Here is a 23,345-nt window from a genome sequence, read left to right as displayed (position 1 = left end):
TGAGCTGTTTGTAAGTTTTGGAGATTAATCCCTTGATAGTCTCATCGTTTGGAAATATTTTCTCCCATTCTGAGGTTGTATTTTCGTTTTGCTTATGGTTTCCTTTGCTGTGCAAAAGCTTTTGAGTTTAATTAGGTCCCATTTGTTTATCTTTGTTTTTATTTCCATTACTGTAGGAGATGGATTGAAAAAGATATTGCTGTGATTTATGTCAAAGAATGTTCCTCTAAGAGTTTTATAGTATCTGGTCTTACATTTAGGTTTTTATGTTTGTGTATGGTGTTAAAGAACGTTCTAACTTCATTTCTTAACATGTAGCTGTTAAGTTTTCCCAGCACTATTTATTGAACAGACTGTCTTTTCTCCATTGTATAGTCTTGCCTCCTTTGTCATAGATTAATTGCCCAAAGGTGGATGGGTTTATTTCTGAGCTTTCTATCCAGTTCCATTGATCCATATGTTTGTTTTTGTGCCAGTACCATATGGTTTTGATGACTGTAGCATTATAGTATAGTCTGAAGTCAGGGCACCTGATTCCTCTAGCTCTGTTTTTCTTTCTCAAGATTTCTTTTGCGATTCAGGGTCTTTTTTGTCTCCATACAAGTTAAAAATTTTTTTGTTCTAGTTCTGTGAAAAATGCCATTGGTAATTTGATAGGGATTGCACTGAATCTGTAAATTGCCTTGGGTAGTACAGTCATTTTGACAATATTTATTCTTCCAATCGAAGAACACAGTATATCTTTCCAAATGTTTGTGTCATCTTTGATTTCTTTCATCAGTGTCTTATAGTTTTGTGAGTACAGTACTTTTACCTCCTTGGGTAGGTTTATTCCAAGTATTTTATTATTTTTTATGTGATGGTAAATGAAATTGTTTCCTTAATTTCCCTTTCTGACCTTTTATTGTTAGTGTATAGAAATGCAACAGATTTCTGTGTGTTAATTTTGTATCCTACAACTTTACTGAAATCAGTGATGAGCTCTAGTAGTTTCCTGGTAGTGTCTTTAGAATTTTCTTTGTATAGTATCATGTCATCTGCAAACAGTGATTGGATTCCTTTTATTTCTTTTTCTTCTCTGATTGCCATGGCTAGGACTTCCAAGACTATGTTGAATAAAAGTGGTGACAATGGATATCTTTGCCTTGTTCCTGATCTTAGAGGGAATGCTTTAACTTTTCACTGTTGAGTATGAGGTTAGCTGTGGGTTTGTTGTACATGGCCTTTATTATGTTGAGGTAGGTTCCCTCTATGCCCACTTGCTGGAGAGTTTTTATCATAAGTGGGTGTTGAATTTTCTGAAAAGCTTTTTCTGCATCTATTGAGATGATCATATGGTTTTTATTCAATTTGTTAATATGGTGTATCACGTAGAGTGATTTGCATGTATTGAAAAGTCCTTGCATCCCTGGGATAAATCCCACTTGATCATGGTGTATGATCCTTTTAACGTATTGTTGGATTGGGTTTGCTAGTATTTTGTTGAGGGTGTTTGCATCTGTGTTCATCAGTGATATTGGCCTGTAATTTTCTTTTTTGTGATATCTTTGTCTGATTTTGTTATCAGCCTGAGGGTGACCTCATAGAATAAGATTGGGAGTGTTTCTTCATCTGCAATATTTTGGAATATTTTCTGAAGGATTAGTGTTAAGTCTTCTCTAAATGTTTGATAGAATTTGCCTGTGAAGCCATCTGGCCCTGGACTTTTTCTTGGGAGTATTTAAATCACAGATTCAATTTCATTACTTGTGATTGGTCTGTTCATATTTTCTATTTCTTCCTGTTTCACTCTTTGGAGACTGTAGCCTTCTAAGAATTTGTGCATTTCTTCTAGGTTGTGCATTTTATTGGCATGTAGTTGCATAGTTGCTTGTAGTAGTGTCTTATGATCCTTTGTATTTCTATGGTGTCTGTTGTAACTACTCCTTTTTCATTTCTAATTTTATTGATTTGATACCTCTCCCTTTTTTCTCTTGATGACTCTGGCTAAAGGTTTATCAATTTTGTTTATCTTTTCTTATTTCTGCTCTGATCCTTATGATTTCTTTCCTTCTACTTTCTTTGGGGTTTTTTTTTGTTCTTTTTTCTCTAGTTGCTTTAGGTGTAAGGTTAGGTTGTTTATTTGAGATTTTTCTTGTTTCCTGAGGTAAGAGTGTGTTGCTATAAACTTCCCACTTAAAACTGCCTTTGCTGTGTCCCATAGATTTTGGATTGTTGTGCTTTTGTTGGAGAATTTGTCTCTGGGTATATTTTGATCTCCTCTGATTTCTTCAGTGATCCTTCGGTTGTTTAGTAGCATATTGTTTATCCTCCATGTGTTTGTATTTTTTACAGTTTTTTTTTCTTATTAGTCATCCATTTTATACACATCAGTGTATACATGTCAATCCTAATCTCCCAATTCATCACACCCCAATCCCCACCACCCGCTGCTTTCTCCCCTTGGTGTCCATATGTTTTTTCCCTACTTCTGTGTCGCAACTTCTGCTCTGCAAACCGGTTCATCTGTACCATTTTCTAGGTTCCACATATATGCGTTAATATATGATATTTGTTTTTCTCCTTCTGACTTCCTTCACTCTGTATGACAGTCTCTAGATGCATCCACGTCTCTACAAATGACCCAATTTAGTTCCTGTTTATGGCTGAGTAATATCCCATTGTATATATGTACCACATTTTCTTTATACATTCGTCTGTCAATGGGCATTTAGGTTGATTCCATGACATGGCTATTGTAAATAGTGCTGCAATGAACATTGGAGTGCATGTGTTTTTTTGAATTATGGTTTTCTCTGGGTATATGCCCAGTAGTGGGATTGCTGGGTGATATGATAATTCTATTTTTAGTTCTTTAAGGAACCTCCATACTGTTCTCCATAGTGGCTATAGCAATTTACATTCCCACCAACAGTGCAGGAGGGTTCCCTTTTCACCACACCCTCTCCAGCATTTGTTGTTTTTAGATTTTCTGATGATGCCCATTCTAACTGGTGTGAGGTGATACCTCATTGTAGTTTTGATTTACATTTCTCTAACAATTAGTGATGTTGAGCAGCTTTTCATGTGCTTCTTGGCTATCGGTATGTCTTCTTAGGAGAAATGTCTATTTAGGTCTTCTGACCATTTTTTGATTGGGTTGTTTGTTTTTTTTAATATTGAGCTGCATGAACTGTTTATATATTTTGGAGATTAATGCTTTGTCTGATGATTCATTTGCAAGTATTTTCTCCCATTCTGAGGGTTGTCTTTTCATATTGTTTATGGTTTCCTTTTCTGTGCAAAAGCTTTTAAGTTTCATTAGGTCCCATTTGTTTATTTTTGTTTTTATTTCCATTACTCTAGGAGGTGGGTCAAAAAAGATCTTGCTGTGATTTATGTCAAAGAGTGTTCTTCCTATGTTTTCCTCTAAGAGTTTTATAGTGCCCAGTCTTACATTTAGGTCCCTAATCCATTTTGAGTTTATTTTTGTGTATGATATTAGGGAGTGTTCTAAGTTCATTCTTTTACATGTAGCTGTCCAGTTTTCCCAGCACCACTTATTGAAGAGACTGTCTTTTCTCCACTGTATATCCTTGCCTCCTTTGTCATAGATTAGTTGTCCATAGGTGCGTGGGTTTATCTCTGGGCTTTCTATCCTGTTCCATTGATCTATATTTCTGTTTTTGTGCCAGTACCATATTGCCGTGATTACTGTAGCTTTGTAGTATAGTCTGAAGTCAGGGAGTCTGATTCCTCCAGCTCTGTTTTTTTCCCTCAAGACTGCTTTGGCTATTTGGGGTCTTTTGTGTCTCCATACAAATTTTAAGACTTTTTGTTCTAGTTCTGTAAAAATTGCCATTGGTAATTTGATAGGGATTGCATTGAATCTGTAGATTGCTTTGGGTAATATAGTCATTTTCACAATATTGAGTCTTCCAATCCAAGAACATGGTATATCTCTCCATCTGTTTGTGTCATCTTTGTTTTCTTTCATCAATGTCTTGTAGTTTTCTGAGCACATGTCATTTACCTCCTTAGGTAGGTTTATTCCTAGGTATTTTCTTCTTTTTGTTGCAGTGGTGAGCGGGATTGTTTCCTCAAATTCTCTTCCTGGTCTTTCATTGTTAGTGTATAGGAATGCAAGAGATTTCTGTACATTAATTTTGTATCCTGCAGATTTACCAAATTCATTGATTAGTTTTAGTAGTTTTCTGGTGGCATCTTTAGGATTCTCTATGTATAGTATCATGTCATCTGCAAACAGTGACAGTGTTACTTCTTCTTTTCCAATTTACATTTCTTTTATTTCTTTTTCTTCTCTGGTTGCCATGGCTAGGACTTCCAAAGCTATGTTGAATAATAGTGGTGAGAGTTGACATCTTTGTCTTGTTCCTGATCTTAGAGCAAATGCTTTCAGTTTTTCACCATTGTGAATGTCGTTTGCTGTGCGTTTTCCGAATATGGCCTTTATTATGTTGAGGTAGGTTCCCTCTTTGCCCACTTTCTGGAGAGTTTTTATCATAAATGGGTGTTGAATTTTGTCAAAAGCTTTTTCTGCATCTATTGAGATGATTATATGGTTTTTATACTTCAATTTGTTAATACGTTGTATCACAGTGATTGATTTGCTTATATTGAAGAATCCTTGCATCCCTGGGATAAGTTCCACTTTATCATGGTGTATTATCCTTTTAAGGTGTTGTTGGATTCTGTTTGCTGGTATTTTGTTGAGGATTTTTGCATCAGTGTTCATCAGTGATATTGGTCTGTAGTTTTCTTTCTTTGTGACATCTTTGCCAGGTTTTGAATGAGAGTGGGAGTGTTCCTTCCTCTGCAAATCTTTGGAAGAGAAGGATGGGTGTTAGCTCTTCTCTAAATGTTTGATAGAATTCACCTGTGAAGCCATTTGGTCTTGGACTTTGGTTTGTTGCAAGATTTTTAATCACAGTTTCAATTTCATTACTTGTGATTGGTCTGTTTATATTTTCTATTTCTTCCTGGTTCAGTTTTGGAAGATTATACCTTTCTAAGAATTTGTCCATTTCTTCCAGGTTGTCCTTTTTATTGGCATAGAGTTGCTTGTAGTAGTCTCTTAGGATGCTTTGTATTTCTGTGGTGTCCGTTGTAACTTCTCCTTTTTCCTTTCTAATTTTATTGATTTGAGTCCTCTCCCTCTTTTTCTTGATGAGTCTGGCTAAAGGGTTATCAATCTTGTTTATCTTCTGAAAGAACCAGCTTTTAGTTTTATTGATCTTTGCTATTGTTTCTCTTGTTTGTGTTTCATTTATTTCTGCTCTGATCTTTACGATTTCTTTCCTTCTACTAACTTGGGGTTTTGTTTGTTCATTTTTCTCTAGTTCCTTTAGGTGTAAGGTTAGATTGCTTATTTGAGATTTTTCTTGTTTCTTGAGGTAGGATTGTATTGCTATAAACTTCCCTCTTAGAACTTCTTTTGCTGCATCTCATAGGTTTTGGATCATCGTGTTTTCATTGCCATTTGTTTCTAGGTATTTTTTGATTTCCTCTTTGATTTCTTCAGTGATCTCTTGGTTATTTAGTAAAGTATTGTTTAGCCTCCATGTGTTTGTGTTTTTTATGTTTTTTTCCTTGTAATTGATTTCTAATCTTATAGCATTGTGGTCAGAAAAGATGCTTGATATGATTTCAATTTTCTTAAATTTACTGAGGCTTGATTTGTGACCCAAGATGTGATCTATCCTGGAGAATGTTCCATGCACACTTGAGAAGAAAGTGTAATCTGCTGTTTTTGGATGGAATGTCCTATAAATATCAATTAAATCTATCTGGTCTATTGTTTCATTTAAAGCTTGTGTTTCCCTATTAATTTTCTGTTTGGATGATCTGTCCATTGGTGTAAGTAAAGTGTTAAATTCCCCCACTCTTACTGTGTTACTGTCGATTTCCTCTTTTAGAACTGTTAGCAGTTGCCTTATGTACTGAGGTGCTCCTATGTTGGGTGCATATATATTTATAATTGTTATATCTTCTTCTTGAATTGATCCCTTGATCATTACATAGTGTCCTTCCTTGTCTCTTGTAACATTCTTTATTTTAAAGTCTATTTTATCTGATATGAATATTGCTATGCCAGCTTTCTTTTGATTTCAATTTGCATGGAATATCTTTTTCCATCCCCTCACTTTCAGTCTGTATGTGTCCCTAGGTCTGAAGTGGGTCTCTTGTAGACAGCATACATATGGTTCTTGTTTTTGTATCCATACAGTGAGCCTGTGTCTTTTGGTTGGAGCATTTACTCCATTCACATTTAAGGTAATTATCAATATATATGTTCCTATTACCATTTTCTTAATTGTTTTGGGTTTGTTTTTGTCAGTCCTTTTCTTCTACTGTGTTTCCCACTTAGAGACGTTCTTTTAGCATTTGTTGTAGAGCTGGTTTGGTGGTGCTGAATTCTCTTAGTTTTTGCTTGTCTATAAAGCTTTTGATTTCTCCATCATATCTGAATGTGTTCCTTGCCAGGTAGAGTAATCTTGATTGTAGCTTCTTCCCTTTCGTCACTTTAAATATATCATGCCACTCCCTTCTGGCTTGTAGATTTTCTGCTGAGAAATCAGCTGTTATCCTTATGGGAGCTCCCTTGTATGTTATTTGTTATTTTTTCCTTGTTGCTTTTAATAATTTTGCTTTGTCTTTGATTTTTGTCCATTTGATTACTATGTGTCTTGGCGTGTATATTCTGCCTGAGACTCTCTGCACTTCCTGGACTTGGGTGGCTATTTCCTTTCCCATGTTAGGGAAATTTTTGGCTATAATCTCTTCAAATATTTTCTCGGGTCCTTTCTCTCTCTCTTCTCCTTCTGGGACCCCTGTAATGCGAATGTTGGTGCATTTAATGTTGTCCCAGATGTTTCTTAGGCTGTCTTCATTTCTCTTCATTTTTTTTTCTTTATTCTGTTCTGCAGCAGTGATTTCCACCATTTTGTCTTCCAGGTCACTTATCCGTTCTTCTCTCTCAATTATTCTGCTATTGATTCCTTCTAGTGTATTTTTCATTTCACTTATTTTATTGTTCATCTCTTTTTGTTTGTTCTTTAATTCTTCTAGATCTTTGTTAAACATTTCTTGCATCTTCTCAATCTTTGCCTCCATTATTTTTCTGAGGTCCTGGGTCATCTTCACTATCATTATTCTGAATTCTGTTTCTGGAAGGTTGCCTATTCCACTTCATTTAGTTGTTCTTCTGGCGTTTTATCTTGTTCCTTCGTCTGGTACATAGTCCTCTGACTTTTCATTTTGTCTATCTTTCTGTGAATGTGGTTTTCGTTCCATAGGCTGCAGGATTGTAGTTCTTCTTGCTTCTCATCCCAGAGGTCTCTAAAACTGTCCCCTTTTCTTTTCATCTTCTTCTTTTTTATCAATATTTTTATTGAAGAATCATTGATTTACAATGTTGTGTTAATTTGTTCTGTAGTGCAAACTGATTCACCTATACATATATGTAATAATCCTTTTTACATATTCTTTTCTATTATGGTTTATTGTAGGATACTGAGTATAGTTGTCTGTGCTATATAGTAGGAACTTGTTGTTTATCCATTCTATGTATAAAAGCTTACATCTCCTAACCGCAACCTCCCACTCCATTGCTCTCCCAACCCATTCACTATGGCCTCCAACAGTCTGTTCTATGTCCGTGATTCTGTTTCTGTTTCACTGATAGGTTTATTTCTGCCATAGTTTAGATTCCACATATAAGTGATATCATATGGTGTTTGTCTTTCTCTTACTGCCTTACTTCACTTTGTACGATAATCTGTAGTTGGATCCATGTTGGTGCAAATGGCATTATGTCATTGCTCTTTATGGCTGAGTAGTATTCCGTTGTATATATTTATCACGTCTTTATCCATTCACCTGTCGATGGACATTTAAGTCATTCCATGTCTTGGCCTTTTTAAGTAAGCAGTGCTTCTATGGACATAGAGGTGCATGTATCTTTTTGCATTATAGTTTTGTCTGGATATATGCCAAGGAATGGGATTGCTGGACATATGGTAATTCTAATTTTAGTTTTCAGAGGAACCTCTGTATGGTTTTCCACAGTGGCTGCACCAACTTACATTCCCACCAACAGTGTGGGAGGGTTCATTTTTCTACACACCTTCTCCAGCATTTGTTATTTGTAAACTTTTTAATGGTGGCCATTCTGACTGGTGTGAAGTCATGTCATTGTAATTTTGACTTACATTCAATAGCTATGGTGAGCATCTATTTATGTGCATATTGGCCATCTGTATCTCTTATTTGGAGAAATGTCTATTTAGGTCTTCTGCCCATTTTTTGATTGGGTTGTTTTTGTTTTTTTGTTTTTGAGTTGTATGAGCTGCTTATATATTTTGGAAATAAGCCCTTGTCAGTCTCATCATTTGAAAATATTTTCTCCCATTCTGAAGTTTGTCTTTTCATGTTGTTTATGGTTTCCTTTGCTGTCTAAAAGATTGTAAGTTTGATTAGGTCCCATTAGTTTGTTTTTATATCTTTTGCCTTGGGAGACTGACCTAAGAAAACATTGGTACAATTTATGTCAGACTTTTGCCTATGGTCACTTCTAGGAGTTTTATGGTGTCATATCTTATGTTTAAGTCTTTAAGCCATTTTGAGTTTATTTTTGTGTGGGGTGAGAGGTTGTGTTCTAACTTCATTGGTTTATATGTGGCTGTCCAGCTTTCCCAACACCATTAGCAGACACTTTCTTTTTCCCATTGTATATCTTTGCCTCCTTTGTCGAAGATGCATTGACTGTAAGTGTGTGGGTTTATTTCAGGGCTTTCTATTCTGTTCCATTGACTCATATGTTTGTTTTTGTGCCAATATCATGCTGTTTCAATTACTGTAACTTTGTAATATTATCTGAAGTCTGTTAGGGTTATGCCTCCTGCTTTGTTCTTTTTCTTCAGGATTGCTTTGGCAATTCTGGGTCTTTCATGTTTCCATATTAATTTTAGCATTATTTGTTCTAGTTTTGTGAAAAATGTCATGGGTAATTTAATAGGGATTACATTAAATCTGTAGATTGTTTTGGGTAGTATGGCCATTTTAATAATATTAATTCTTTCAGTTGAAGAGCATGGGGATTCCCTGGCCATTCAGTCGTTAAGACTTGGTGATCCCACTGCTGGGCCCCTGGTTCGATCCCTGGTCAGGGAACTAAGATCCCACAAGCTGTGTGATGCAGCCAAACAAACAAACAAACAAACAAAACAGAAGAGCACAGAGTATCTTTCCATTTCTTTGAGTCATCTTCAGTTTGCTTTATTAATGTTTTATCGTTCTCAGTGTATAAGTCTTTCATCTCCTTGGTCAGGTTTATTCCTAATTATGTAATTTTTTAGGGTGCGATTTAAAAGGTAATTTTTTTACATTCCTTTTCTGATATTTCATTGTCAAGGGAAAAAGTGCAACCGATTTCTGTATGTGAATCTTGTATCCTGCTACCTTACTGAGTTTGTTTATCAGTTCTAGTAGTTTTTGTGTGGAGTCTTTAGGGTTTTCTATATATAGTATCATACCATCTGCATATAATGACAGTTTTACCTCTGCTTTTCCTATTTAGATACACTTTATTTCTTTTTCTCATCTGATTGCTGTGGCTAGGACTTCCAATACTATGGTGACAGTGGGCATCCTTGTCTTCTTCCAGATTTTAGCAGGGAGTCTTTATCTTTTCACCATTTGGTATTATTCAGGTGTGGGTTTGTCATAAATAGCTTTTATTATATTGCGATATGTTCCCTCTATACCCACTTTGGTAAGATCTTTTATCATGAATAGATGTTGAATTTTGTCAGATGCTTTTCTGCATCTATTGAGATAAACATGTGGTTTTTGTCTTGTCTTTTGTTTATGTGGTGTATCACATTGATTGATTTGTGTGTGCTAAACCATCACTGTGAACTTTGGATGAATCCCACTTGGTCATGGTGTATGATCTTTTCTATGCATTGTTGGATTCAGTTTGCTAATATTTTGTTGAGAATTTTTGTATCTATATTCATCAAAGATATTGGCCTTTAATTTTCTTTTTCTTGGTGTCTTTGTCTGGTTTTGGTATCAGGGTGATGGTGGCTTCATAGAATGTCTTTGGGAGTGTTCCTTCCTCTTCAATATTTTGGAAGGGTTTAAGATGGATTGGTATAAGTTCTTTGTGTGTTTGGTAGAATTCACCTGTGAAGCCATCTGGTCCAGGACTTCTGTTTGCAGGGAGTTTTTAAATTACAAATTCTATTTCACTTCTACTGATCAGTCTGTTCAAATTATCTATTTTTTCTTGATTCAGTTTTGGTGGGCTGTATGTTTCTAGAAACTTGTCCATTCCTTCTAAGTTGTCAAATTTGTTGGCGTATAATTGTTCATAGTATTCCCTTATGTTTTTGTATTTCTGTGGTATCAGCTGTTATGTCTCCTTTTTCATTTCTTATTTTGTCTATTTGGGTTCTCTCTTTTCTTTTTGGTGAGCCTGACCAGATGTTTGGCAATCTTGTTTATCCTTTCATATAACAAGCTCTTGGTTTTATTGACTTTTTCTATTGTGTTTTTTTTAATCTTTTTTTTTTGCTGTACGCAGGCCTCTCACTGTTGTGGCCTCTCCCATTGCGGAGCACAGGCTCCGGACGCGCAGGCTCAGTGGCCATGGCTCACAGGCCCAGCCGCTCTGTGGCATGTGGGATCTTCCTAGACCGGGGCACGAACCCGTGTCCCCTGCATCGGCAGGCGGACTCTCAACCACTGCGCCACCAGGGAAGCCCCTCTATTGTGTTTTTAATCTCTATTTTATTTATTTCCTCTCTGATCTTTATTTCCTTCCTTCTGCTGACTTTAGGTTTTGTTTGTTCTTATTTTGCTAATTCTTTTAAGTGGTAGGTTTGGTTGTTTATTTGAGATTTTTCTTGTTTTTTGAGTAAGGCCTGTATTGCTATGAATTTCTAACAACTGATTTTGGTGCATACCATAGATTTTGTATGGTTGTGTTTTCATTGTCATTTGTCTGAAGATATCTTTATTTTCCTCTTCCATGTTGACCCATTGGTTGTTGTTGTTTAATCTCCATGTAATCTTTTTTTTCTAGTTTCATGCCATTGTGGTCAGAAAAGAGGCTTGAGATAATTTCTATGCTCTAAAATTTGTTGCTTGTTTTGTGCCCTAGTATGTGGTCAATCCTAGAGAATGTTCCATGTACACTTGGAAAGAATGTGTATTCTGTTTTTTTTGGATATAATGTCCTGAAAATATCAATTAAGTCTAACTGTTCTATAGTATCATTTAGGATCTCTGTTGCTTTATTGATTTTCTGTTTAGAAGATCTGTTCATTGATGTGAGTGGGGTGATAAAATTTCCTACTATTGTATTTCTGTTAATTTCTCCTTTTATGTCTGTTAGTATTTGTTTTATGTATTTGGGTGCTCATATATTAGGTGCATATTTGTTGAAAAGTGTAAAATCCTCTTCTTGTATTGATCCTTTTATCATTATAGAGTGTCCTTCTTTATCTTTCTTTATGGCCTTTGTTTTAAAGTCTATTTTGTCTGATATGAGTACTGTGACCCTGCTTTCTTGTCATTTCTGTTTGCCTGAAATATCTTTTTCCATCCCCTCACTTTCAGTCTATATGTGTCCTTTGCCCTAAAGTGGGTCTTTTGTAAGTAGCATATCGTAGGCACTTGTTTTTTTGTTTGTTTGTTTTTTAAATCCAGTCTGCCACACTGTGTCTTTTGATTGGAGCATTTAGTCCATTGACATTTAAGGTAATTATTGATATATATGTGTTTATTGCCATTTTAAACTTTGTTTTCCCATTGATTTTATATTTCTTCTTTGTTCCTTCCTTTTTCTTTTCTTTCCTGTGTGTGTGTGTGTGTGTGTGTGTGTGTGTGGTTTGATGATTTTCTTTTGTATTATACTTATGTTCTCTTCTTTTTGTTTTTTGTGAATCCGTTGTATGTTTTTGATTTGTGGTTACCCTGTTTTTCAAGTATGTTACCCCCTTCCTATATCTACTTGCCTTAGACTGATAGTTATACAGGCTCAAACACATTCGAGGTCAAAAAAATCTATGTTTCCTTTCTCTCCCCCCACCACATTTTATGATTTTGGTGTCCTCTTTTACATCTTCCTGTTCATCCTTTTTCTGTTCATGGTGGTTATCATCACATTCACAGAAATTTTTTGCTTTTTAAAAAAATCCATGTACTGGTTTATTTAAGTGATTTTCCTTCCAATTGTGATTTTATCTTTCCTATAGATTCTTACTACTTTTCTATTTAGAGAAGACCTTTCAATACTTCCTTTAGGATAGGTGTAGTAGTATTCCTTCAGTTTTTGCTTGTCTGAGAAATTTTTTCTCCTATTCTAAATGATAATCTTGCTGGGTAGAGTATCCTAGGTTGCAGGTTTTTCTCTTTCAGGACTTTGAATATATCTTGCCACTCCCTCCTGGCCTGTAAGCTTTCTGTAGAGAAATCAGCTGATAGCCTTATGGGGGTTCCCTTGTAATTAGCTCTTTGTTTTTTCACTTGCTGCCTTTAGAATCCTCTCTTTAAATTTTGCCTTTTTTATTATAATATATCTTGGTGTCGGTCTGTCTGGGTTTATCTTGTTTGGGACCCTCAGTGCTTCTTGAAACTGGAGATCTGCTTCCTTCTTTAGGTTGGGGAAGTTTTCAGCCATTATTTCTTCAGATACATTTTTGATCCCCTTTTCTCTTTCTTCCTCTTCTGGAATCCCCATTATGCATAGATTGACCCACATTTTATTACCCCATAGGTCTTTTATCTTGCTTTCACTTTTTTTTTTGTCTTTCATTATCTCATTTTTGAAATGGGCGTCTATTAGACTAAAGAGATTTGCTTCCTTTTTTGTTCTTTCAGGGGACTTCTCTTGGTCTTTTAACTGGGAGTGGGTTCCTCTACTTCTTTATTTTACTTACATTTCCCTTGCTCTCTGAGTTTAGGAGAAACAATTATCTACTGTGATATTTTAGGGCTCTTTACATGTGGGAGGGTGTCACTGTGTAGCTTGGCTGGGTTTAGTATATTGATATTTGGTGTGATGGTTGTTTTTAGCATAGATGCCTATAGCCTCTTTCCTCAGCATGTGCTGGTCATTATCCCCTTGAGTGGGGGTGTGCAGATAGGGTGGCTGATACCCAATCCTGGGGTTCTCGGTAGCAGCGGCAGCTTAGGTGCACCCCTGGAGCATGTGATGGGAGCAGAGGTGGCTCACAACAACTCCTGGAGTCTGGATAGACAGTGATGGCTCGAAACCGCTCACAGTGACTGGACAGGTGAAAGTGGCCGCTCACTACCCCTTCATTCTTTTTTCCTTATTCTGTTCCACGGCAGTGATTTCCAGTACCATGTCTTCCAGATCACTGATCCATTCTTTTTTTTTTTTTTTTTAATTAGTTTCTGCTTTATAACAAAGTGAATCAGTCATACATATACATCTGTTCCCACATCCCTTCCCTCATGCATCTCCCTCCCTCCCACCCTCCCCATCCCACCCCTCCAGGCAGTCACAAAGCACCGAGCTGATCTCCCTGTGCTCTGCGGCTGCTTCCCACTATCTATCTACCTTACGTTTGGTAGTGTATATATGTCCATGCCTCTCTTTCGCTTTGTCACAGCTTACCCTTCCCCCTCCCCATATCCTCAAGTCCATTCTCAAGTAGGTCTGTGTCTTTATTCTCGTTTTGCCCCTAGGTTCTTCATGACATTTTTTTTTAAATTCCGTATATATGTGTTAGCATACGGTATTTGTCTTTCTCTTTCTGACTAACTTCACTCTGTATGACAGACTCTAGGTCTATCCACCTCATTACAAATAGCTCAGTTTCGTTTCTTTTTATGGCTGAGTAATATTCCATTGTATATATGTGCCACATCTTCTTTATCCATTCATCCGATGATGGACACTTAGGTTGTTTCCAGCTCCGGGCTATTGTGAATAGAGCTGCAATGAACATTTTGGTACATGTCTCTTTTGGAATTATGGTTTTCTCAGGGTATATGCCCAGTAGTGGGATTGCTGGGTCATATGGTAGTTCTATTTGTAGTTTTTTAAGGAACCTCCATACCGTTCTCCATAGTGGCTGTACCAATTCACATTCCCACCAGGAGTGCAAGAGTGTTCCCTTTTCTCCACACCCTCTCCAGCATTTATTGTTTCTAGATTCCTTGATGATGGCCATTCTGACTGGTGTGAGATGATATCTCATTGTAGTTTTGATTTGCATTTCTCTAATGATTAATGATGTTGAGCATTCTTTCATGTGATTGTTGGCAGTCTGTATATCTTCTTTGGAGAAATGCCTATTTAAGTCTTCTGCCCATTTTTGGATTGGGTTGTCTGTTTTTTTGCTATTGAGCTGCATGAGCTGTTTATAAATTTTGGAGATTAATCCTTTGTCAGTTGCTTCATTTGCAAATATTTTCTCCCATTCTGAGGGTTGTCTTTTGGTCTTCTTTATGGTTTCCTTTGCTGTGCAAAAGCTTTGAAGTTTCATTAGGTCCCATTTGTTTATCTTTGTTTTTATTTCCATTTCTCTAGGAGGTGGGTCCAAAAGGATCTTGCTGTGATTTATGTCATAGAGTGTTCTACCTATGTTTTCCTCTAAGAGTTTGATAGTTTCTGGCCTTACATTTAAGTCTTTAATCCATTTTGAGCTTATTTTTGTGTATGGTGCTAGGGAATGATCTAATCTCAAACTTTTACATGTCCCTGTCCAGTTTTCCCAGCACCACTTATTGAAGAGGCTGTCCTTTCTCCACTGTACATTCCTGCCTCCTTTATCAAAGATAAGTTGGCCATATGTGCGTGGGTTTATCTCTGGGCTTTCTATCCTGATCCACTGATCTATCTTTCTGTTTTTATGCCAGTACCAGACTGTCTTAATTACTGTAGCTTTGTAGTATAGTCTGAAGTCAGGGAGCCTGATTCCTCCAGCTCCGTTTTTCGTTCTCAAGATTGCTTTAGCTATTCGGGGCCTTTTGTTTTTCCAAACAAATTTTGAAATTTTTTGTTCTAGTTCTGTGAAAAATGCCATTGGTAGTTTGATAGGGATTGCATTGAATCTGTAGATTGCTTTTGGTAGTAGAGTCATTTTCACAATATTGATTCTTCCAATCCAGGAGCATGGTATATCTCTCCATCTATTTGTATCATCTTTAATTTCTTTCATCAGTGTCTTATAGTTTTCTGCATACAGGTCTTTTGTCTCCTTAGGTAGGTTTATTCCTAGATATTTTATTCTTTTTGTTGCGATGGTAAATGGGAGTGTTTTCTTGATTTCATTTTCAGATTTTTCATCATTAGTGTACAGGAATGCCAGAGATTTCTGTACATTAATTTTATATCCTGCTACTTTACCAAATTCATTGATTAGCTCTAGTAGTTTTTCGGTAGCATCTTTAGGATTCTCTATGTATAGTATCATGTCATCTGCAAACAGTGACAGCTTTACTTCTTCTTTTCCAATTTGGATTCCTTTTATTTCCTTTTCTTCTCTGATTGCTGTGGCTAAACCTTCCAAAACTATGTTGAATAAGAGTGGTGAGAGTGGGCAGCCTTGTCTTGTTCCTGATCTTAGTGGAAATGGTTTTAGTTTTTCACCATTGAGGACAATGTTGGCTGTGGGTTTGTCATATATGGCCTTTATTATGTTGAGGAAAGATCCCTCTATACCTACTTTCTGCAGGGTTTTTATCATAAATGGGTGTTGAATTTTGTCGAAAGCTTTCTCTGCATCTATTGAGATGATCATATGGTTTTTCTCCTTCAACTTGTTAATATGGTGTATTACATTGATTGATTTGCGTATATTGAAGAATCCTTGCATTCCTGGGATAAACCCCACTTGATCATGGTGTATGATCCTTTTAATGTGCTGTTGGATTCTGTTTGCTAGTATTTTGTTGAGGATTTTTGCATCTATGTTCATCAGTGATATTGGCCTGTAGTTTTCTTTCTTTGTGACATCCTTGCCTGGTTTTGGTATCAAGGTGATGTCGGCCTCGTAGAATGAGTTTGGGAGTGTTCCTCCCTCTGCTATATTTTGGAAGAGTTTGAGAAGGATAGGTGTTAGCTCTTCTCTAAATGTTTGATAGAATTCACCTGTGAAGCCATCTGGTCCTGGGCTTTTGTTTGATGGAAGATTTTTAATCACAGTTTCAATTTCAGTGCTTGTGATTGGTCTATTCATATTTTCTATTTCTTCCTGAGTCAGTCTTGGCAGGTTGTGCATTTCTAAGAATGTGTCCATTTCTTCCAGGTTGTCCATTTTATTGGAATAGAGTTGCTTATAGTAATCTCTCATAATCTTTTGTATTTCTGCAGTGTCAGTTGTTACTTCTCCTGTTTCATTTCTAATTCTATTGATTTGAGTCTTCTCCCTTTTTTTCTTGATGAGTCTGGCTAATGGTTTGTCAATTTTGTTTATCTTCTCAAAGAACCAGCTTTTAGTTTGGTTGATCTTTGCTATCGTTTCCTTCATTTCTTTTTCATTTATTTCTGATCTGATCTTTATGATTTCTTTCCTTCTGCTAGCTTTGGGGTATTTTTGTTCTTCTTTCTCTAATTGCTTTAGGTGCAGGGTCAGGTTGTTTACTCGAAATGCTTCCTGTTTCTTAAGGTGGGATTGTATTGCTATAAACTTCCCCCTTAGAACTGCTTTTGCTGCGTCCCATAGGTTTTGGGTCGTCGTGTCTCCATTGTCATTTGTTTCTAGGTATTTTTTAATTTCCTCTTTGATTTCTTCAGTGATCACTTCGTTATTGAGTAGTGTATTGTTTAGCCTCCATGTGTTTGTATTTTTTACACATCTTTTCCTGTAATTGATGTCTAGTCTCATAGCATTGTGGTCGGAGAAGATACTTGATACAATTTCAATTTTCTTAAAATTACCGAGGCTTGATTTGTGACCCAAGATATGATCTATCCTGGAGAATGTTCCATGAGCACTTGAGAAAAATGTGTATTCTGTTGTTTTTGGATGGAATGTCCTATAAATATCAACTAAGTCCATCTCGTTTAATGTATCATTTAAAGCTTGTGTTTCCTTATTTATTTTCATTTTGGATGATCTGTCCATTGGTGAAAGTGGGGTGTTAAAGTCCCCTACTATGATTGTGTTACTGTCGATTTCCCCTTTTATGGCTGTTAGTATTTGCCTTATGTATTGAGGTGCTCCTATGTTGGGTGCATAAATATTTACAATTGTTATATCTTCTTCTTGGATCGATCCCTTTATCGTTATGTAGTGTCCTTCCTTGTCTCTTCTAATAGTCTTTATTTTAAAGTCTATTTTGTCTGATATAAGAATTGCTACTCCAGCTTTCTTTTGATTTCCATTTGCATGGAATATCTTTTTCCATCCCTTTACTTTCAATCTGTATGTGTCTCTAGGTCTGAAGTGGGTCTCTTGTAGACAGCATATATATGGGTCTTGTTTTTGTATCCATTCAGCCACTCTGTGTCTTTTGGTGGGAGCATTTAGTCCATTTACATTTAAGGTAATTATTGATATGTATGTTCCTATTCCCATTTCCTTAATTGCTTTGGGTTCGTTATTGTAGGTATATTCCTTCTGTTGTGTTTCTTGCCTAGAGAAGTTCCTTTAGCATTTGTTGTAAAGCTGGTTTGGTGGTGCTGAACTCTCTCAGCTTTTGCTTGTCTGTAAAGGTTTTAATTTCTCCATCAAATCTGAATGAGATCCTTGCTGGGTAGAGTAATCTAGGTTGCAGGTTTCTCTCCTTCATCACTTTAATTATGTCCTGCCACTCCCTTCTGGCTTGTAGGGTTTCTGCTGAGAGATCAGCTGTTAACCTTATGGGGATTCCCTTGTGTGTTATTTGTTGTTTTTGCCTTGCTGCTTTTAATATGATTTCTTTGTGTTTAATTTTTGACAGTTTGATTAATATGTGTCTTGGTGTATTTCTCCTTGGATTTATTCTGTATGGGACTCTCTGTGCCTCCTGGACTTGATTAACTATTTCCTTTCCCAAATTAGGGAAGTTTTCAACTATAATCTCTTCAAATATTTTCTCAGTCCCTTTCTTTTTCTCTTCTTCTTCTGGAACCCCTATAATTCGAATGTTGGTGCGTTTAATGTTGTCCCAGAGATCTCTGAGACTCTCCTCTGTTCTTTTCATTCTTTTTTCTTTATTTTGCTCTGCATCAGTTATTTCCACTATTTTATCTTCCACCTCACTTATCCGTTCTTCTGCCTCAGTTATTCTGCTATTGATCCCATCTAGAGTATTTTTCATTTCATTTATTGTGTTTTTAATCGATGCTTGATTCATCTTTAGTTCTTCTAGGTCCTTGTTAACTGTTTCTTGCATGTTGTCTATTCTATTTCCAAGATTATGGATCATGGAAATAGAATCTTGGATCAGCTTTACTATCATTATTCTGAATTCTTTTTCAGGTAGACTGCCTATTACCTCTTCATTTGTTAGGTCTGGTAGGTGTTTATCTTGCTCCTTCACCTGCTGTGTGTTTTTCTGCCTTCTCATTTTGCTTATGTTACTGTGTTTGGGGTCTCCTTTTTGCCGGCTGCAGATTCGTAGTTCCCGTTGTTTTTGGTGTCTGACCCCAGTGGCTAAGGTTGTTTCAGTAGGTTGTGTAGGCTTCCTGGTGGGGGGGACTAATTCCTGTGCTCTGGTGGTTGAGGCTCGATCTTGTCTTTCTGGTGGACAGGTCCACGTCTGGTGGTGTGTTTTGGGGTGCCTATGGCCTTATTATGTTTTTAGGTAGCCTCTCTGCTAATGGGTGGGGTTGTGTTCCTGCCTTGCTAGTTGCTTGGCATAGGGTGACCTGCACTGTAGCTTGCTGGTCGTTGACTGAAGCTGGGTGCTGGTGTTGGGATGGAGATCTCTGGGAGATTTTCGCTGCTTGATATTATGTGGAGCTGGGAGGTCTCTTGTGGACCCGTGTCCTGAAGTTGGCTCTCCCACTTCAGAGGCACAGCACTGGCTCCTGGCTGCAGCACCAAGAGCCTTTCATCCACCCGGCTCAGAATAACAGGGAGAAAAAGTAGAAAGAAAGAATTAGTAGAAGAAAGAAAGAGAGAGGGAAAGAAAGGAAGAAGGGAAGAAAGGAAGGAAGGAAGGAAGAAAGAAAGGAGGGAGGGAGGGAGGAAGGATGGAAAGAAAGAAGGAAAGAAAGGAGGGAGGGAGGGAGGAAGGAAAGGAAGAAAGACAGGAGGGAGGGAGGAAGGAAAGAAAAAGAAAGTGGAAAGAAGAAGGGTGGGAGGGAGGAAAGAAAAAGAAAGAAGGAAAGGAGGAGCGGAGGGAGGGAGGGAGGAAGGGAGAGTAGGAAAAAAAGAAAGAGCAGGTAAAGTAAAATAGAATAAAGTATGAAATATAGTAGCGTTATTAAAATTAGAAAGTAATTATTGAAAAAAAAAAAAAAAAAAAAAACGGACCGATAGAACCCTGAGACATATGGTGGAAGCAAAGCTATACAGAGAGAATCTTACACAGAAGATTACACATACACATTCACAAAAAGAGAGCAGGGGGAAAAATCAAAAATCTTGCTCTCCAAGTCCACCTCCTCAATTTGGGATAATTCGTTGTAAAAAGAGGAAAAGGGCGAGAAGTCTGAAATCTTGCTCTCTAAGTCCACCTCCTTAATTTGGAATAATTCGTTGTAAAAAGAGGAAAAGGGGGGAAAGTCTTAAATCTTGTCCTCAAAGTCCACTTCCTCAATTTGGGATGATTCGCTGTCCATTCATGCACTCCACAGACGCAGGGTACATCAAATGGACCGTGGAGCTTTAATCCGCTGCCTCCGAGGCTGCACAGAGAGATTTCCCTGCCTCTGCTCTCACAGCTCCCGGGTCTCAGCCTTGGACCTGGCCCCGCCTCTGCGCGTAGGTCGCCGGAGGGCGTCCGTTCTTCGCTCAGACAGGACGGGTTTAAAGGAGCCGCTGATTCGGGGGCTCTGGCTCACTCAGGCAGAGGGGAGGGAGGGGCGCGCAGTGTGGGGCGGGCCTGCGGCGGCAGAGGCCGGCGTGACGTTGCAGCAGCCCGTGGCGCTCCGTGCGCTTTCCCGGGAAAGCCGTCCCCGGGTCTCGGGGACCCCGGCAGTGGCGGGGTGCACAGGCCCCCCGGAAGGCGGGGCGGACAGTGACCCGCGCTCGCACACAGGCCCCGCGGCGGTGGCGGCGGCGGCGGCGGCGGCGGGCCGCGGCGGCGGCGGCGGCGGCGGGCCGCGGCGGGCGGCGGTGGCGGCGGCGGCAGCGGCGGCGGCAGCGGCGGCGGCGGGCCGCGGCGGCGGGCGGCGGGCGGCGGCGGCGGCCCACGCCCGTCTCCGAGGTCCGTGCCTTACCCGCGGCTCGTGCCTGTCTCCGGCGCTTCCCCAAGCAGTCCTCTTAATGCCCTCTCTTCGCGCACCAGGAAACAAAAGGGAAAAAAGTCTCTTGCCTCTTCAGCAGCTCCAGACCCTTTCCCCGGACTCCCTCCGGGCTAGCCGTGGTGCACTAACCCCTTCAGGCTCTCTTCCTGCCGCCAGCCCCAGTCCTCTCCCTGCGCTCCGACTGAAAGCCGATACCCGAGCCTCAGCTCCCAGCCCCGCCCGCCACGGCGGCCGAGCAGACAAGCCTCTCGGGCTGGTGTGTGCCTGAGGGCACCGGTCCTCTGTGCCAGAATCTCTCCGCTTTGCCCTCCGCACCCCTGTTGCTGTGCTCTCCTCCGCTACTCCGAAGCTTTCCCCCTCCGCCACCTGCAGTCTCCGCCCGCGAAGGGGCTTGTAGTGTGTAGAAACCTTCCCCCCTTCACGGCTCCCTCCCACTGGTGCAGGTCCCGTCCCTATCCTATTGTCTCTGTTTATTCTTTTTTTCTTTTGCCCTACCCAGGTATGTGGGGAGCTTCTTGCCTTTTGGGGGGTCTGTGGTCTTCTGTCAGCGTTCAGTAGGTGTTCTGTAGGAGTTGTTCCACGTGTAGATGAATTTCTGATGTATCTGTGGGGAGGAAGGTGATCTCAGCGTCTTACTCTTCCGCCATCTTCCTCCTACTGATCCATTCTTATACCTCATTTATTCTGCTATTGATTCCTTCTAGTGTATTTTTCATTTAATTTATTGTATTCTTCAACTCTGCTTGGTTGTTCTTGATATTTTCTAACTCTTTGTTAAAAACTTCTTGTAACTTCTCACTTTGTGCATCCATTCTTTTCCAGAGTTCTTGGATTGTCTTTATGATCATTACTCTGAACTCTTTCTTGTGTAGATTGCCTTTTCCAGATAGATTGCTTATCGCCACCTCACTTAGTTGTTCTTCTGGGGTTTTATCTTAATCCTTCCTCTGGAACATATTCCTCTGCCATCTCATTTTGTCTAAACATCCATTTGTATTTTCATGTATGTGGTATGTTTCTTGACCTTGGAGAAGTGGCCCTCTGTAGGGGATGTCCTATGTATCCCAGCAGTACACTCCCCTCTCGCCATCCAAGGGCCAGTGACGAGCCCCACGGTAGGTTCTGGCTGGGGTTTGTTCACTCAGTTTCACAGGCTGCAGGACTGTAGATTTTTGCCTCTGGTGGGTGAGGCTGGTCTAGAGGCTTGTGCAGGCTTCTTGCTGGGAGGGGCTCATGCCTGCCCACTGGTGGGTGGATCTGGGTTTTGGCCTTCTGCTGGGCAGGGCCGTGTCAAGGGGCATGTCTAGAGGTGGCTCTGGGCTCAGCAAGTCTTTAAGCAGCCTGTCTACTGATGGGTGTGGCTGTGTTCCTACCCTGTATTTTGTTGGGCTGAGGTGTCCCAGCACTGGGGCCTACAGTCAGTGGGGGCCAGGTCTTGGTGCTAATGACCTAAGTAAGACATCAATCTCCAGTGAAAATGAACTCAGATGAATAGTCCCTGATATCTCCACCACGAGTGTCTATGTCCCCAGGGTGAGCACAGTATCCCCCTTTCCCTGACTCCCCAGGAGACCCTCCAAGAATAGCAGGTAAGTCTGGTCCAGACTCCTATGAAGTCACTGCTTTTGCTCTGGTTCCTGGTGTGCATGAGACCTTGTGTGTGCCCTCCAAGAATGGAGTCTCTGTTTTTCCCAGTCCTGTGGAGCTCCTACAATCAAGCCCCGCTGGTTCTCAAAGCCAAATGCTCTGGGGGCTCCTCCTCCCAATGTTGGACTCCCAGGCTGGGGAGCCTGATGTGGAGCTCAGAACTCTCAGTCCTGCGGGAGAACTTCTGTGATATAATTATTCTCCAGTTTGTGGGTCATCCACCCAGGGGGTATGGGATTTGATTATATTATGTGCATGCCCTTCCTTTATGTCTTTGGATGTAGGATACTGTTTTTAGTAGGTTCCAGTCTTTTTATTGATGGTTGTTCAGCTATTAGTTGTGATTTTGGTGTGCTTATGAGAACAGGTGAGCTCAAAGTTCTTCTACTTCACCATCTTGTCTCTCATCCTTTAAAGGAAGCCATACTTTCTTCAAATACACTTTCACTCCCCCTTTCCCTTTCTTCTCCTTCTCAGATCCCTATTATGTATAGATTGGCTCGTTTTGTATTATCCCATAGGTCTCATATATTGCTTTCATTTTTTTTTCATTTGTCTTTCTGTTTGCTGTTTTCATTGAGTGATTTCCATTGTTCTATTCTCCAGATCATTTATTTATTCTTCTGCGTTATTTACTTTGCTATTTATTGCCTGTAGCTTGGCTTTCATCTCAGAAAATGAATTTTCTAATTTTAATTGGCTCCTCTTTATAGTTTCTAGTTCCTTGTTACAGTGATCTGTATTTCTATCAATAACCTTTCTTAATTCCTTCAGTATTTTTATTACCTCCTTTGAACCAGGGATCTGGCAGACTGGAGAGGTCTGTTTCATTGTTCCTTCTTTCAGGGGAATTCTCTTGTTCTTTTAATTGGGAGTGGTTCCTCTGTTTCATTTCTCTGACTCTATTAAGTTAGGAGAAACAGTAATCTACTGTGGTCCTGAAAGGCTATTTTTATGTGGGAGTGTCCCTGTGTAGCCTGCGTGAGTCTAATATTTTTGGTGTGAGGGCTTTCTTGAGTCTGGACACCTACCACATCTTTCCTCAGTGTGTTCTGGACATTATCACCTTGATAGGTGGTGTGATTGCTGTTGTGACCCAAGCTGCACTAGATGTTGAGCGGGGTGTCTTCTTTGCTCTGTGGTTGTCACAACCCTGTCTGGGGCAGGGTTTGCTCCCCAGTTGTTGGAGTAGAGGTCCCCAGGTCTCTTTCTGAACTGTAGTGTGAGGTAGGTGGGACTGGAGTGCTTCTGCTGGGAGAGGAGCCACTGAGTATTCCTTTGCAGGAGCTGTCCACCAGGAAGTACACTCTGTAGTATC

This window comes from Mesoplodon bidens, assembly GCF_964165515.1.
Source record: "Mesoplodon bidens genome assembly, chromosome: 10".
In the NCBI taxonomy this organism is placed as follows: Eukaryota; Metazoa; Chordata; class Mammalia; order Artiodactyla; family Ziphiidae; genus Mesoplodon; species Mesoplodon bidens.
This window is presented reverse-complemented; position numbering follows the sequence as displayed.